The 14,502-nt window shown below is 37.8% G+C and overlaps 1 protein-coding gene across 17 annotated transcripts in view; it reads right to left on the bottom strand.

The window, feature by feature from the left end:
- LRRC4C (leucine rich repeat containing 4C) overlaps window positions 1-14,502 on the bottom strand; it is a 1,068,826-nt gene that overhangs the window by 19,380 nt on the left and 1,034,944 nt on the right. For 16 of the 17 annotated variants that reach the window (XM_081062636.1, XM_081062635.1, XM_081062634.1 and 13 more), the window contains one exon: window positions 5,726-5,777. The exons of the other annotated variant lie outside the window; for it this stretch is intronic. The gene's annotated coding sequence lies outside the window, so the exon portion shown is untranslated. The remainder of the gene's footprint in view (window positions 1-5,725; window positions 5,778-14,502) is intronic. 17 annotated transcript variants of the gene reach the window in all.

Below are 14,502 nucleotides of genomic sequence, written 5' to 3'. Positions count from 1 at the left end.
TTAATAACCAGTGGGATAGAAGGTAGGATAAGTAAAATAACTCAAGATTGTGAAAAACAGACAAAGGGATTTAGATGATATATTAAGTCATTTGATGGGTTGTAGGGACTTGATTTTTCTCCTTTTTTTTGGAAGGGAATAAGACAATGAGAAGGGTATTTAAGAAAAAGCTGATTTGCAATAATACGGAGAATTAATAGGGAAGGGTGTACTGTGAGACCTAAAGGTCAACAAAGGAATTATTTCAATCATGAAGATATGAAATAATGAGGGTCTGGACTCAGTTTTGCTTTTCACCTAAAATATAGACTAACCTATAACATCCTGATTTTCATATCTCTGTTCTGCAATCCTTACTCTGTAAAGTGTCTTCATATTTTACCAACTCCCTTGATTCCTGACCCATCATTGGCTCTTCTGACTTGTATTTTAGACTCCCTAAAACATCAGAGCAAGTCCTGCACATTTAGTCCTGGATCCCACTGCCAACCTCGGAGCCACTGCCATCCAGTTTTCAGCATGACTTAAGAGTTTAATAAATTCACCTAAATGACCCATAAAAACCTGATAAGGAAACTCTTTTTAATTGAGTCTGTGTTTATGAGATCTGAGCAAGGGGAGGAAACAGAGTAGACATACTGTGATTTCCAGGCAACGTCATTTAATCAGAATGCAGATAGCCGGGATGGCCTCCTAATTAGAACTGTAGCTGGTTTCAAGTAACCTCAACACTGTTAACATCGCATAATGAGGAAACCTTGGTGAGGACATGTCAGATAATGGAAATAACTGTAATCACTGATTTCTTGTTTCCCCTTAATGACCACAAAAGAAGGAATTATATGGCAAATGCAGACATTTGGAAATGGGATTCCTATTTATTTACTTAAGGCAGTCCTCATTTTGCTTGGTCCAAGTCCTCTTTTTTTGTACACTGCTTTTATAACAAATTTGCTCTCAGTTACCATGGAACCTTGCAAAATGAGGACTCACTTCCAATATGAACAAGCTTTAGTTAGCGACAACTCCCTCCATTTTCCGGTATTCATTTGCCTATAATGCATTATATCTAAAAATAAACCACACACACACACACAAAAAAAAAAAAAAAAAAATCAGGAATACACATAAAAAGTAATAAGGAACTCGGTCCCCTATGGTATCTTAATGGGATAAGGAAGTAGGGAAGCCTGTTTATGTCTCTATTTAAGTCATTAGTTAACTACCTTTCCTTTGGTTTGGATAATGAAAACTACTTCATGGTTACTTCTCCCACCATCTTTCTTTATTCTCTAAAGGATGCATTTTAGAAACAATAATTAAATTGAAAAAACACAATGTTGATGTTATGGATGCAGGATGACACCAGGGAAAGCGACTTGAACTTTTTGTATTCTTCTGTAATGTGCAGACAAAATATGTGCTCTTCAAATGGTAAAAAAAAAAAAAAAAAAAAAAAACTGAAAAGATAAAATTTTAATCAAAGTGTGATAAAAAGTAAAATTGACAAAATGAGGGCAGTGTATAATATTGTTGTCAATCCTACACTCTCCATTCCTATCTTTTAAGCTGTAACTGTCACATGAACAGGAATTGAAAGTGGCAGGAGAGGTAGGCAATATTCTAAGATCAGTCGTTGGTACCCTACTGCCCACAGGCAATATCCGGATTACCAACTGATTTTGTCAATAAAGTTTTACTGGAACACTTACACACCCATTCATCTATGTATTAACTATGACTGCTTTTACACTAAAGCAGAATTGTGTAGTTGTGAAAGACTATAAAGCTCACAAAACCTAAAATACTTACTCTTGGGCGCTCTACAGAAAAAAGTTTGTTGACCCTGTTCTAGAGAGTCAAGAAAGATTCTTTTCCTATACATTCTCCTCAGTCCTAAAGCTACCAAGATGACCTATTAAAGCATGGAAGAAAAATTGGGCAATGGTGCCATGCATCACATGACATTTACGAAGAATCCTGAGCAAAGGAGGGATTTGCACAACACAGTGGGGTTGCTTGCTGCACCGCTAATTGTTCCTATGCTTTCAGCATATCTGGTCGTACTACTATTCCTGTGTGTCTGGCTAAGTAGTTTAGGAATTCTCTCATTTCTTTTTAACTAAACGAATACAAAATCGAGAAAGGGGTTTACAGAGATTCTTTCAAAGACAGCACAAAATGAATATTCTAGTAAAAAAGCAAACAAACACACAACAAATAAAAATGGTAGAGCTAACATTTATCTCCTAATACAAGCTCTTTCAGGCCATAAAATGATGACAATTGAAAGAAATATTCATTCTGAAGAATCCTGTATATGTGTATGTGTATGCGGGCACACCTATGTGTATTATGAGTGCCTGTGTTAACAGTCACATTCTCCAGCAATCATGCCCCATCCATCACACCCTTGTCGTAGATGGATACTCTCTGTTGAATTCACTAGGTTCTCAACAATATCTCTGACTGATACCTGACTTCTCTGAAAATTTTCTTCCCACCTCACCCTTTTTCTCCACCCAGAAACACCAAAGCAAATTGCTGTGCAAAACCAATGTCTCATTTGCCCCTGAAACTGAAAACTGTAATTCAGCATGTGCCTTTGGATGCTTGGAGAATGACCTGGAAACAGGTCTGCAAGAGACAGATTTTGCAACTGTCTTCTCCTTGCTCCTTTTCCTCCTTCCCTGCCAAGTTTTTCTTCCTCTCACTTTACATTAGGAATATTAACTAAAATCTGCTGAATTTAAGCCTTGAAACTCATGAACGTTTGACCCAAATTAATAGCAATAGTCTTTGAGAGTATTAATTATAAGAATGACTCTAGACAACAAGGTAAAACCTCCACGTCCTCACTCACCATACAGATGTCTTGTCAATAACATCTCTCAATCTCCTTTATCTAACCTATAAATTTGTTGTGATATCATCTGTCTTTCCTTTCTCATTGTTATTAGGGTAACTTGAGGTAGTTTATGAATTATGAGCAAAATGTAAACTATAATTATTAGAAAGACTTTGGAAACCGAACATTTTTTTACTTTGAATCCATACTAAAAACAAAATAATTCAGAAAGGTGAGAGAGGGAGGGAGAGAGGGAGGGAGGGACACAGTGCGAAACACAGCTTTCTATGTGGTAGATACTTGCTGGGCACTTTACATACTCAATTTTATTTAATCCTCATAATAACGGCATGAAGTAGATGCCCTGTTAGTCTATCACTTACCCCACTTACACTATTAGTAACTGATCCCATGTCTGTCTAAATCAACCCTTTGTAACCACTGCACTGTGCACACTCACTTTCCAGCTTTCGATAAATGACATACTCTCTTGGTATCTCATTTTCCCCATTTCTAAAGGGATGGAGAGAAACATCCCTACTGTGATGCACCAGCTACATTACCATATTGAATCCTAATAAAACCACACTTCTTAGGAGTGCTTCTATTCATTGTGACTTTGAGAAACCGAGACAGAACATTTAAACATTCTACCCAAGACTTCACAGCCAGCCTGTGGTGGGTCCTGAACTTCAATCACCAGCTCCAGATTCATTTTCCTACCTGGCAGTGAGTTTTGTGGGATTAACTAAGATGACCTAAATGAATATCTGGCACGCAGTAGGTTTACAATATATAGTATATGTTTTCTTTCCTAAACAAACTCCTCTTTCCTCTTGAAATGTTATCAGCACGATGATGTATGCTCCATTTAGAGGCCTGAAAATTAGTACTGAGGAGAAACATCAGTCTGGACTGGCTAAATCAAGGACAAGCCATCGCTGGGCCATGAATGTGGAGTGTGTGATATGTACAAACTTTCCATTGGGTGCCTTCTTACCAGCCTGTGCTACTCTAGCAAACTTCACTCTCAATTCTTTTGTTTTTGAAGAAAAACATTTCCAGCTAATAATACAATTACACTTAAGTATCAGAGCTCATTTTAGTATTATTGCATTTGTTAAATCTAACTGAGTCCAAATTACTTCCTCATTACTAATAAGGGATAGGGTTGGGGGAAAAGAGGAGGAGAAGAGGACTGAGGTGGGGAGAAGATTGTGAGGATTAAAGGAAGAGATATACAGAGTGACAGAGAGAACAACAGAGAGATAGCAGGGCTGCATACAGCCTCAAGTCCAATAAATGTCAGTTAAACATGCTCCCCATGGTTTCTATGGAAACTCCTTAAGTTAAGAGTGGAACACAGACATTTTTTGGACTGCAATTCACAAGCTGTTTATTTAATTATGATGAAACATGAGACTGTTCGGGACAATACTATTATCATACTGATAGCATTTAGACTTCAACAAATAGGTATGGCAGAATAAAAAGTTAATCTTTGCTTTTTTGAAAAATATTAGCGTCATGTGAATGCAAATAATATGCATCTTGGTTTTACGGGACTTCACACGTTATTTCCCGCAGGCAAACCCCAAATTAGCTAAATGACATTTGTTAAAAGGGAGCTCTTCGGAGGCCTCATGCCAATTAGACCCCCCCTTTGCCCAGTGAACAAAACCAAGGTCACAGCATTTTTCAATTAAACCCAGGATAGCACCAAAGTGCAGCACAGCTGGAAAAGCCAGCTCATTATTACCGCATAGATCATTTGTGAGCAATGAATAGGTCTCTGGTGTTTCTCTGTTTTATAGACATTTGGATATAAAAATAAAGAAAATAGCTTCAGATTAGCTTTTGCCTTACAAAATAAACAACCACTTTTAGGGCATTATTCCTGCTGGCCCGAAGAAAAATGACGAGAAGTCATCACTTTTCTGTCTCTGATAATTGGAAAAGGTTTGCTTGGCCATTACTTTGGCCAAAGGGAACCATCTGATTGATGGACTCATTCATACCCTGGGTCCTTCACTCAACAAGCCTGTAGTTTCTACCTACGACGGGTCAGGCACTGTGCTAGGGACAAAGGAGACAAGAAGATTAAACCCCATCCCCTGCTTAATTACAGACTTTTTAGAAGGGAATGTATTAATTTTATTGATGAATATTCACTTAGGGACAACTATGACTCAAAGGCACCAGACTCAAATAAATCCAGGATCCTGCCTTCCAGGAGATTACAATTTAATGGAGATAAAAAGACTCCTAATCATAAGTCACAGAGTAAGAAGTCAGTGGTTTGGTCTGCTGCCTCCCAATCTTTTTTTTTTTTTTTTTTTTTTTTTTTTTTGTCTGGTAGAAATGCCACCCATATTTGCTGTGCTACAGTAGTAGGTAAGTGTGCTTGTATGTATGGTACCATTGGCTAGCGGAGGGTGGGGTGAGGAGGGAGCTTCAGGGATGTTTCCATAGGAGAACCACTAATCCAGCTCTGTCCATGAGCCACCAGTACCCGTATAAAATCTTTAGCCCTTAAAATACAACTGAAGGAGGAGGCACTCACAAGAGAAGGGCATCCCTAGAATAGTTACTTCTGGTGTCAAGCTGGGAACATGAAGGCTGTTCCTAAACTGACAAAGAGAAAAATACAAGAGATTTGCAAATATGACTGAATATGTCTCTTCTGGTATATTGCAGCCTATTTTTTAAAATGCAGTAGTGGTTTGCAGTGGCTGAGCTTCCCACAAGTTGCTAGAAGTAGCAAAGCTAGTCACTGCTGTTATTGGATTTGACAGTGTATAATGAGCCACTTCACATTAGCTGCCGTTGTGCTGTCCAACGTATTGTGGGAAAAATTTAACATGAATTGTCACCCACCTAGGTCTCTATTGTGGTCTCCATGCTGTAAACAGGCAACGTGTTTGACAATCTAAAAAAAAAAAAAAAAGAAAAAAAAAAAAGAAAGAAAGAAAGAAAGAAAAAATCCATTAGAACAATTCAGCACATTTCTCGATCTGCTACCACCACCATCACCACAGACAACACTGGTGACAATATTTATTGAATTACCACTGTATTTTAACACTCTCCTGGGAAGAAAGCCAAGGCAGCTATTTTAACCACTGGCCATTTTGAACAAGGCACTGTTTAATGCTAATAAAAGAATGCATTTGGTGTCTGAAGATCTGTAGTCTACACTTGGTTCTGATTTATCTTATGCATGACCTTAAGCAAGTCACATTTTCTCTCTGTACCAGTGTCTTGATCAAAATCAACTCTTAAGATCAAATGAGATAATGTATTTTGAATATAGACAAGAAAGAGTTAAACAGAACACTCTGAATTATTAGTTAAATGGGATAAGAGTTTGACATAGACATCTGCTACAAATTCCAATTGGGGTTTTTCCCAACATGCAAAAGCCAGAGAGATACTAACATCTCCTCCTCCTCCCCATTCTTCATCCTCCTCCACCTGACTTCTGACACTAGTGTGGCAAGAGCAGATTAAAATTTAGAATCTGAGGTTGAGGGCCACATAGTACTTGCAGCAAAGAAACATGGAGAGATAGAGTTGGCATTTTGCAAAAGCATAATGTAATAAATTAAACAATCTTTAATTCCAACAAATACAGAACTTTACAGCCCAAGCTTAGACATACAGTTGGTAGAAACTGTACAAAGAGCAAATCCTGAGCAAGAGCAGATAGAAAAAGCCCATGCAATTAGTCGTAGAGATCAAAGGAATGACATGGATATTAAAATCACCAAGAATTCTATCAGGAATAGGATTGGAGAGAACAACAGGGAGGCAGGTGTTAAAATCTTCAAGGAATGAAGAGTTATGAAATGTGAGTCTGTGGTTTGCTCCTTCAAGGAAGTGATAGCAGGTGGTATAATCTGATGGTGTAAGCTTTGAAGCTGAGCAGCTTACTCTGTTAAATGGCTTGGTTTGAAACAGATAATGCAAGTAAAAATGTATCATAAACCTCAAAGCAATACACCACTAGTGATTATTATTATATAAGTAAAACTGAATAATGTTTCAAATTTATTTCTCAGATGATCTGTGGAGCTTTTTGTCATCGGTCTTAAAAAATGTGTTAACTCAATTTTATAGAAAACTTCCCCAAATCTCATACTTTCCAGAACCATTAACTTCCCTTCAGTAGGACATATGAAATATGAGTTATATGAGTTATAAGTTATTGTGCCTGGGATTTATAATAAATGAGAGCAAGACAATGGGTAACCAAAAAATAAAATGTGTGCAGAGGTGGTAGGTGAAAAATGTATGTCCACTGCTACATCAAGTACCAATTCTCATTTCTCACATTAGCTGAAAATTAGCAGCTCTAGACATAGTGACCACTCTGTCCTCCCTGCACTCGGATCCCAGGAAACCATTCTCTTGAGTCTCTGTCTACCTCATGGGTCACTATGCTCAGTCTGCATCATGGTTCTACCTTATCTGCTGGGCCATTAAAACTTGGGGTGCACCAGGGCTTGGCTAGTGGACCTCTTCAGCTATACTCACTCTTTAAATGATCCCACAGTGGCTTTAAAGACCATCTACAAACTAAAGGCTGCCAAACATATATCTTCACACAATGAAGACTTGTATACACAGAGGGTGCCAAAATAACGTCATATACATTTTAAGAAAGGAAGACCGTATTAAAATTGTAATACTAAATATACGCCAATAATAAAAGATGAAAACAAGTCACTTTTGACTTCTGCAACTGCAAGAGGTGCTCAACGTGGTTGCAATCAGCATCCAGACATTTCTGATTACAGCAAACAACAGCTTGAGCAACATTGACCAAGGTGTCCACTTGTATACATTTTTTTTTTTGCACCCCTGGTATACCTGCTAATTCAAGACCTCCACTTAGAGGCACTGAAAATCAATCTCTCCAAAGTAAAATTCTTATTACAAACTCCACCTCCATCCCCAACAAAGACTTTCTAACAACAACTCCATTCATTCATTCATTCATTCATTCATTCATTCATTCTTCATTCAACAAAATATTTTTTTAATTAAATTTATTGGGGTGACAATTGTTAGTAAATTTACATAGATTTCAGGTGTACAATTCTGTATTACATTGTCTATAAATCCCATTGTGTGTTCACCACCCAGAGTCAGTTCTCCTTCCATCACCATATATTTGATCCCCTTTACCCTCATCACCCACCCCCCCACCCCCTTACCCTCTGGTAACCACTAAATTATTGTCTGTGTCTATGAGTTTTTCTTTCTCATTTCAACAAAATATTTTAAGTTCCTACCATGTTCCAAGTGCTGTTCCAGGGGCCATCCTCTTAGTACCTCAGGCCAAAGTCCCCTTGCAGTTTCTTTTTTTTTTTTTTTTTTTGGTCTCATCTCTACTTTTGCATCCTTATCACCTTTATAGCCTTATATCCTATACACTGGAAATCCTATATATCAAGAGTCACATCACTTCTCCTCACCTCCCCTGCTACATCCGTTCTCTCTCTGAATAATTGAATTATTATTCCAAAGCCTGGTCCAATATCTGGTGTCTTTGCTTCTATTATTGCCCCTCTTCAGTCTTTTCTCCACAAAGTGCAGGGATCGTATTAAAATGAAAGTCAGATCACATTCAGTCTTCTGCTCAATGTTCCAAGGCTTCTCATATCACTCAGAGTAATATTAAAGTGTGTCCAGTGGCCTAGGAGGCCATTTATATTTTTGTTCTGCACCCCTCTTACTTCTCTGATCTTATTCTACTACCGGTATCACTCTTACTCACTCCACAGTGGCCACACTTGTTCTTTGCTGTTCCTCCAATATAGTACGCATATCGCTTCCTCAGGAAACTTGCACTTGCTATTTCATCTGTTTAGAATGTTCTTCACCCAGACAGAGCTGTACCTATGCCTGCACATGACAATGGCACCACTTTTCCTCCAAATATCAGTAGGTTTTGCTTCTTCACTTTCTTTAGATCAGCTGCTCAGGGAGGTTTTCCTCAGCTATGCTGCCTAAAATATAACTGCTCCATTCCCCATCACACTGTATACCCTTATTCTGCTTTATTTCTCTTTATAGCACTTCTCACAACTAGGAATAGTGCACATGTATGTATGTATGTATGTTTCTATGTTTCTGTGTAAATATGTATTTTCTGTCTCCTCTGACAATATGAGGTCCCAAGACACAGAGTTCATATGATTTGTTTAAAGATCGACCACATCAGCGGTCCAATTTTATAAATGAGGAAAAAAGCCAAGAGAGAGCCTCTCTGAGAGCTTTTGCTGGAGCAAATGGGGAGGAAAGGGAAGTACAAAGATGGAGGTGATAATGCATCCTATATCAGAGCATGTGATAGGGTACAGAAATTGATAAGCTCTATTATTACATGTAGTAAGTTTGTGACTTGGGAAAGTTTTATAATCTTTTCAGACTTCAATTCCCTCATCCATAAAGTGAGGGTGATAATAATAGAGCCAACCTCAGAAAGCTGTTCCGGATATGAAATGAGGTGATGCCCACAAACCACAAAACCTGGCATTCCGTAAGCTCTCAGAAAATAGGAATGATTGTTTATTATCTGAGAGAGTTTCATTCATTGTTTATTAGCATTGATACAAATACTTGAGGAGTGGCTAAACAATTTACGCATTTCTATGAAATAATTACCTGGTGCTAAATGTGATACACATCCCCCAGTACATGATAATACCTTGACATGGGACAGTATAAATCAATGTGATATGTCACCTTGATCTTTTACATATCACGGTAAAAACAAGATTGGTAATAACAAAGCTGGTGATAAGAATGATACCTTTTGTTTATATCACACATTACAAATTAGAAGATCTTCTCATACACATTATCCTATCTGACCTCCACAAGTATGGGAGGTAGGCAGAAGAGATTGTATTTTTCCATTTTGCAGATGAGAAAGTATAAGGAAATTACATAATGTGATCAAGTTAAAACACACACACACACACACACACACACACACACACTAATTATATATGAGAACTGTTAATACAAAAATTTAAATCTTCTGATCCAAATCTTTTAAGGGAGAGAAGGAAGTACTTATGCTATGAATCCTTCCAATGTTCTCTACGTTTGAAAGATTTTTTTTTTTTAATGTGCTCCTTTGAACACATTTCACTATTACTTCCATGTGAGAAGAATGGAGTAAAATTTATTGATCAATTATCAACAGTGGTGTTAGTCATCCTTATTGTTCTATTCACTTGTCTGGTTGCGTCATTTAAACTACATGCTCTATGGGACAGGTGCTATCCCACCTTATGTGCATGCACAGCCCAGTTACTACTCTGTAGTATGTGTTCAATAAGTGTTTTTGGAAGAAGTGAATTAAATAGCTTAATTGGCTATCTATAGGAAAAATAAACAACTGAAAGCAAGCCTGAATTTGAATCACACTATCAATCAGTATGATTATAGCAAATCTTATCAAATTGCTGTGTCCTAAGTCAAAAACCGTTGATATCAACAATTCGTATGGTTAAAAATGGCAGTTTTCAAAGAGAGACATGATTTTGGAAACGTTCAGTTTGCAATCAAATTTCTGGAATTTATGGAAATCCTTTTCAGTTTATTTCTGGTTATATAAACTTCAATGTACCAACCAAGAGGAAAAGAGCCAATACTTTTACAATGTTTCCCGGAAAATAAGACCTAGCCAGACCATCCGCTCCAATGCGTTTTTGGAGCAAAAATTAATATAAGACCCGGTCTTATTTTAATATAATATAAGACTGGGTATACTATACTATACTATACAATAATATAATATAACATAATACTATAAGACTGGGTCTTACATTAATTTTTGCTCCAAAAGACGCATTAGAGCTGATGGTCCGACTAGGTCTTATTTTCAGGGAAACACAGTATTTCAATGGAAAGTCTTATGACTTCAAAAATTCAATTTCTGAAAATGTAATGTAAAATTCAATTTCCAAAAATGTAAAAAGAAAACCAGAATAAGTACATTTAGTGTTGGGTTCCAAAGGGTTCTTTTATATTAATTGCTAATAGCAGGGTCCACAATCACAGAGCACAGAAGTTACCCACTTGTTCGGGCATAGGCTTAAAATCCAGTGGTACAGCCATTTGTACATCATGGAATATTAAGGTGTCCAGGATCTGTTCTCTTAATATAGCTGCTCAAATATTATAACTTCTCAATAGGTCTATTCTGACTCGCTCTTTTGTCATCTGACATGCCCACAGGGAGAATTAACCACTTGCCTATCATTCTTTTTCCCACAGTATTCTCTTCCTTATGCCACTTACCACCCTGTGAGAACCAAGACCATATCCTATTAAGGAGTACATTGCCACTGCAGGACACTGTGCTGGGTGTTCACAGGAAGTGAAAAAATTTCCATTAAAATGAAGTGACTATATGAAGGATAGACATGGATGAAAATACATACACTACTTAAATATCTCTTTAGTTGCTAGTAGTATCCCAGTTTAACATTGGAAATCAAGATGTGTGGGACTAGGAGATGGTAATACAAAGTGTCCTTGATTTTCAAATAACATCACCAGATTGACCTCCTGCTCTAACCTAGCTGAGTCTCTGGTTGGAAAGAACACATGAGATCTGTGGCCTGTGTAAACGTGGCATTTATCTTCATGAGTGCAGTGATGAAGAATGAATCAGGACTGGCACAGACATGAATGACTTATCCCATCTCTCCTCACAAGGGAAGATAAATGGCACAGAATATCAGCCACCGTGCATTATATATATTTATTCCACAATTTATGCCCACAGGAACAAACATACAGTAGGCCTTTTCCTAAAAATTGATTGCTATTCATTTTCAAAATATACAGCTAACAATAACAACAGAGAACCTGTGGGAAAATCAGAGGAGATGAAAAATGCCGGAATAACTTATGTGAAACAATCCCCATGAGAGGATACCTCAATAGACCCTATTTCTGGGAACTCTAAAATGGCAACAAGCCTCCAACTAGGATTGCCACAGGTCTCTGTCTGCTGTCACTAAGCTAATGTTATGAGAAAGTCTCAAAAAATCACTACCTCCTTTCCCCGAGAATACTGCACAAGTGCACTCTCCACCCTGTGAAAAATTCTCTAAGATGGTTGGTGATTCTAACAGAATGGCTTCCAAGACCTCCTGGTCATTTAACAGGTAGTCCTGGTTTATTTTATTCTCAGATGCATTCATTATCCTCACATGAGATCCATTGCTTAATTTCTTAGTTGGACTAGTGTATCTTCATTATGCTTCTTAAATTGCTGGTAAGGTGTACAGGGTACAAAAGGCTGAATAATGGTAACATCAGGGATGTTTGCCGGCCCAATCCTCAGAGCTAGATAATGTGGGTACTCAATATCAGCCTACTATTGGATAAGGCCTCTTCTAGATTACAGTGCTGTAGCACCACTGAGAGCACATAGGATCATTTAAAGTTATTGTACTCACACATGAACCTAATTTGAAGTGTGCTCTGTTGGAAGGAATATAGTCCCCTAGATCCAGTTCACTAGAAAATTATTATGTCTAGATTATCAGAAAGCCAAGTATCCTTGTTGTCCGAAAATTTGGGACTTGTAGGTTTTGCTTCATATTGCCCATCCTGACTTATTTCCAATGTTGTTAGTCCTTCTCTTCATTTAGTGATGGGCAATGGTTGCCCACTTATAGGCAGAACAAATCCTGGCCATTTTCTCTAGACTAACTCTCACACTCAGCCTCATGACATCATTCCATCAAACTTAGCTATAATCTTATGCTCCAATTGCTTATACTCCATCCTCTGTACTACTTTGGGAAATGTTACTGATTTGGTCCCAAGACCATGTCTTCATATATATCTGTGATCACTTAGGGAATTCTTGTCTCCTTCCACGAGTCTAAATCTTTGTCATTATAACATATCCGATATTTCAGGTCCTGAAAGACTAAGGACCTGGTTTATTCTCCAAATTTCTAGATATCCAACATTACCACCTTAATCTCTTCCAGCATCAAGAGCCTTTCTGATATGCATCTTACACAATATTAATTGCATGATTACTAAATACCAGGGGTTGTTCTAGACACTCAGGATTCTGCAGTGAGTCAGATAGTGAAGAAAATTCACTTCATGGAGTTTCCTTTTCAGGGGTTAGAGAGATATTAAACAAACCAGAAAAGATCAGGTAGAGATAAGTATTGAAATGAAAATAAAAGAGTGATGACACAGAGAATGACTGGAAGGAAATATCACATTGATTTGGTCTAGAAAGCCCCCTCTGAAAAAGAGATGTTTCACTTCAAGAATGACAAGAAAGAACTCAGACATAAAGAGATCTGGGAGAAAAATATTCCAGGCAGAGAGAACAGCTAGGCAAAGAATTCAAGTTTGAGGGAGTGCTACAGTTTAAATGTTTATGTCCCCCAAAATTCATATGCTAAATTCTAATGCCTAATGTGATGGTACTAGGAGGTGAAGTCTTTGGGAGGTAATTAAATCATGAGTGTGGAACCCTCATGAATGGGATTAGAATCTTTATAAAAGAAGCTCCAGAAAGATCCTTAGTCCCTTCCTGTATGTGAGCTACAATGAGGAGTCTATAACTCAGAAGAGGGCATTCACCTGACCATGCTCTCACCCGGATCTCTGACTTAAAGCTTCTACAAATATGAAAATAAATTCCTGTTACTTATAAGCTACCCAGTCTGTGATATTGTGTGATGACAGGCCAAACAGACTAAGACAAGAAGCATGTTATACTTAAAGAATAATAAGTGGAAAAATAGGACGGTCTAGCAGGAATAAAGTAGGCAAGCAGAAGAGTAGAGCATGTGAATGGAGAATTGTATCAGTTGTCTTTGGTTTCCATAGCAATTATCACAAATTTGATGGCTTAAAACAATAAAAACTTATTCTCTCCCAGTTATGGAGGCCAGAAATCTGAAACAAAGATGCCAATAAGACTCTCCAAAGAGATTAGGTGAGAATTATTCCTTGTCTCCTCCAGCTCTGGTAGCTCCAGGTTTTCCTTGGCTTGTGGCTCCATAACTCCAACCTCTGCCTTGGTCTTTAGGTGGCCTTCTTCTCTTCTCCGTGAGTCCTGCCTATGGGTGTCTCATGGGAGATACATCATATTTAGGCCCAGTTGGAAAATCCAGGATGATCTCATCTCAAGACTCACAACTCAATTACATATGCAAAAGTCATGTTTTCAAATGTCCCATCCATGGTTCTGGAGGTTAGCATGTAGACATATCTTTTAGGGAGCCACCATTCAACCCACTACAGGGAGTTAGGTCTGTAGTGGTAGGCCAGGGAAAGCAATTTCTTTGTATTCCATTGCATATGCAATGGTAAGCTCTTGAAAAGTTTCATATTGGAAAATAATATAGTGTGATGTAGTATTTTAAACTATTACTCTGGCTACGTGTGAGAACTGATTGAAGGAATCCATAGTAGATCAACAGTGCAGGTGAGAAATGGCTTGATCTTGTGTGGCAACAGTAAGGCTAGAAAGAATTAGCAAATTAAGGATTTGTTCTCGAGGTCGAGTTAAGAATATTTGCTTAGGGATTATATATGGGGATGATAGTAAAAGAAACCAACAATTGCCATTTGCCACCTACTGATAC

This window comes from Rhinolophus hipposideros, assembly GCF_964194185.1.
Source record: "Rhinolophus hipposideros genome assembly, chromosome: 10".
NCBI classification, from domain to species: domain Eukaryota; kingdom Metazoa; phylum Chordata; class Mammalia; order Chiroptera; family Rhinolophidae; genus Rhinolophus; species Rhinolophus hipposideros.
This window is presented reverse-complemented; position numbering and strand designations above follow the sequence as displayed.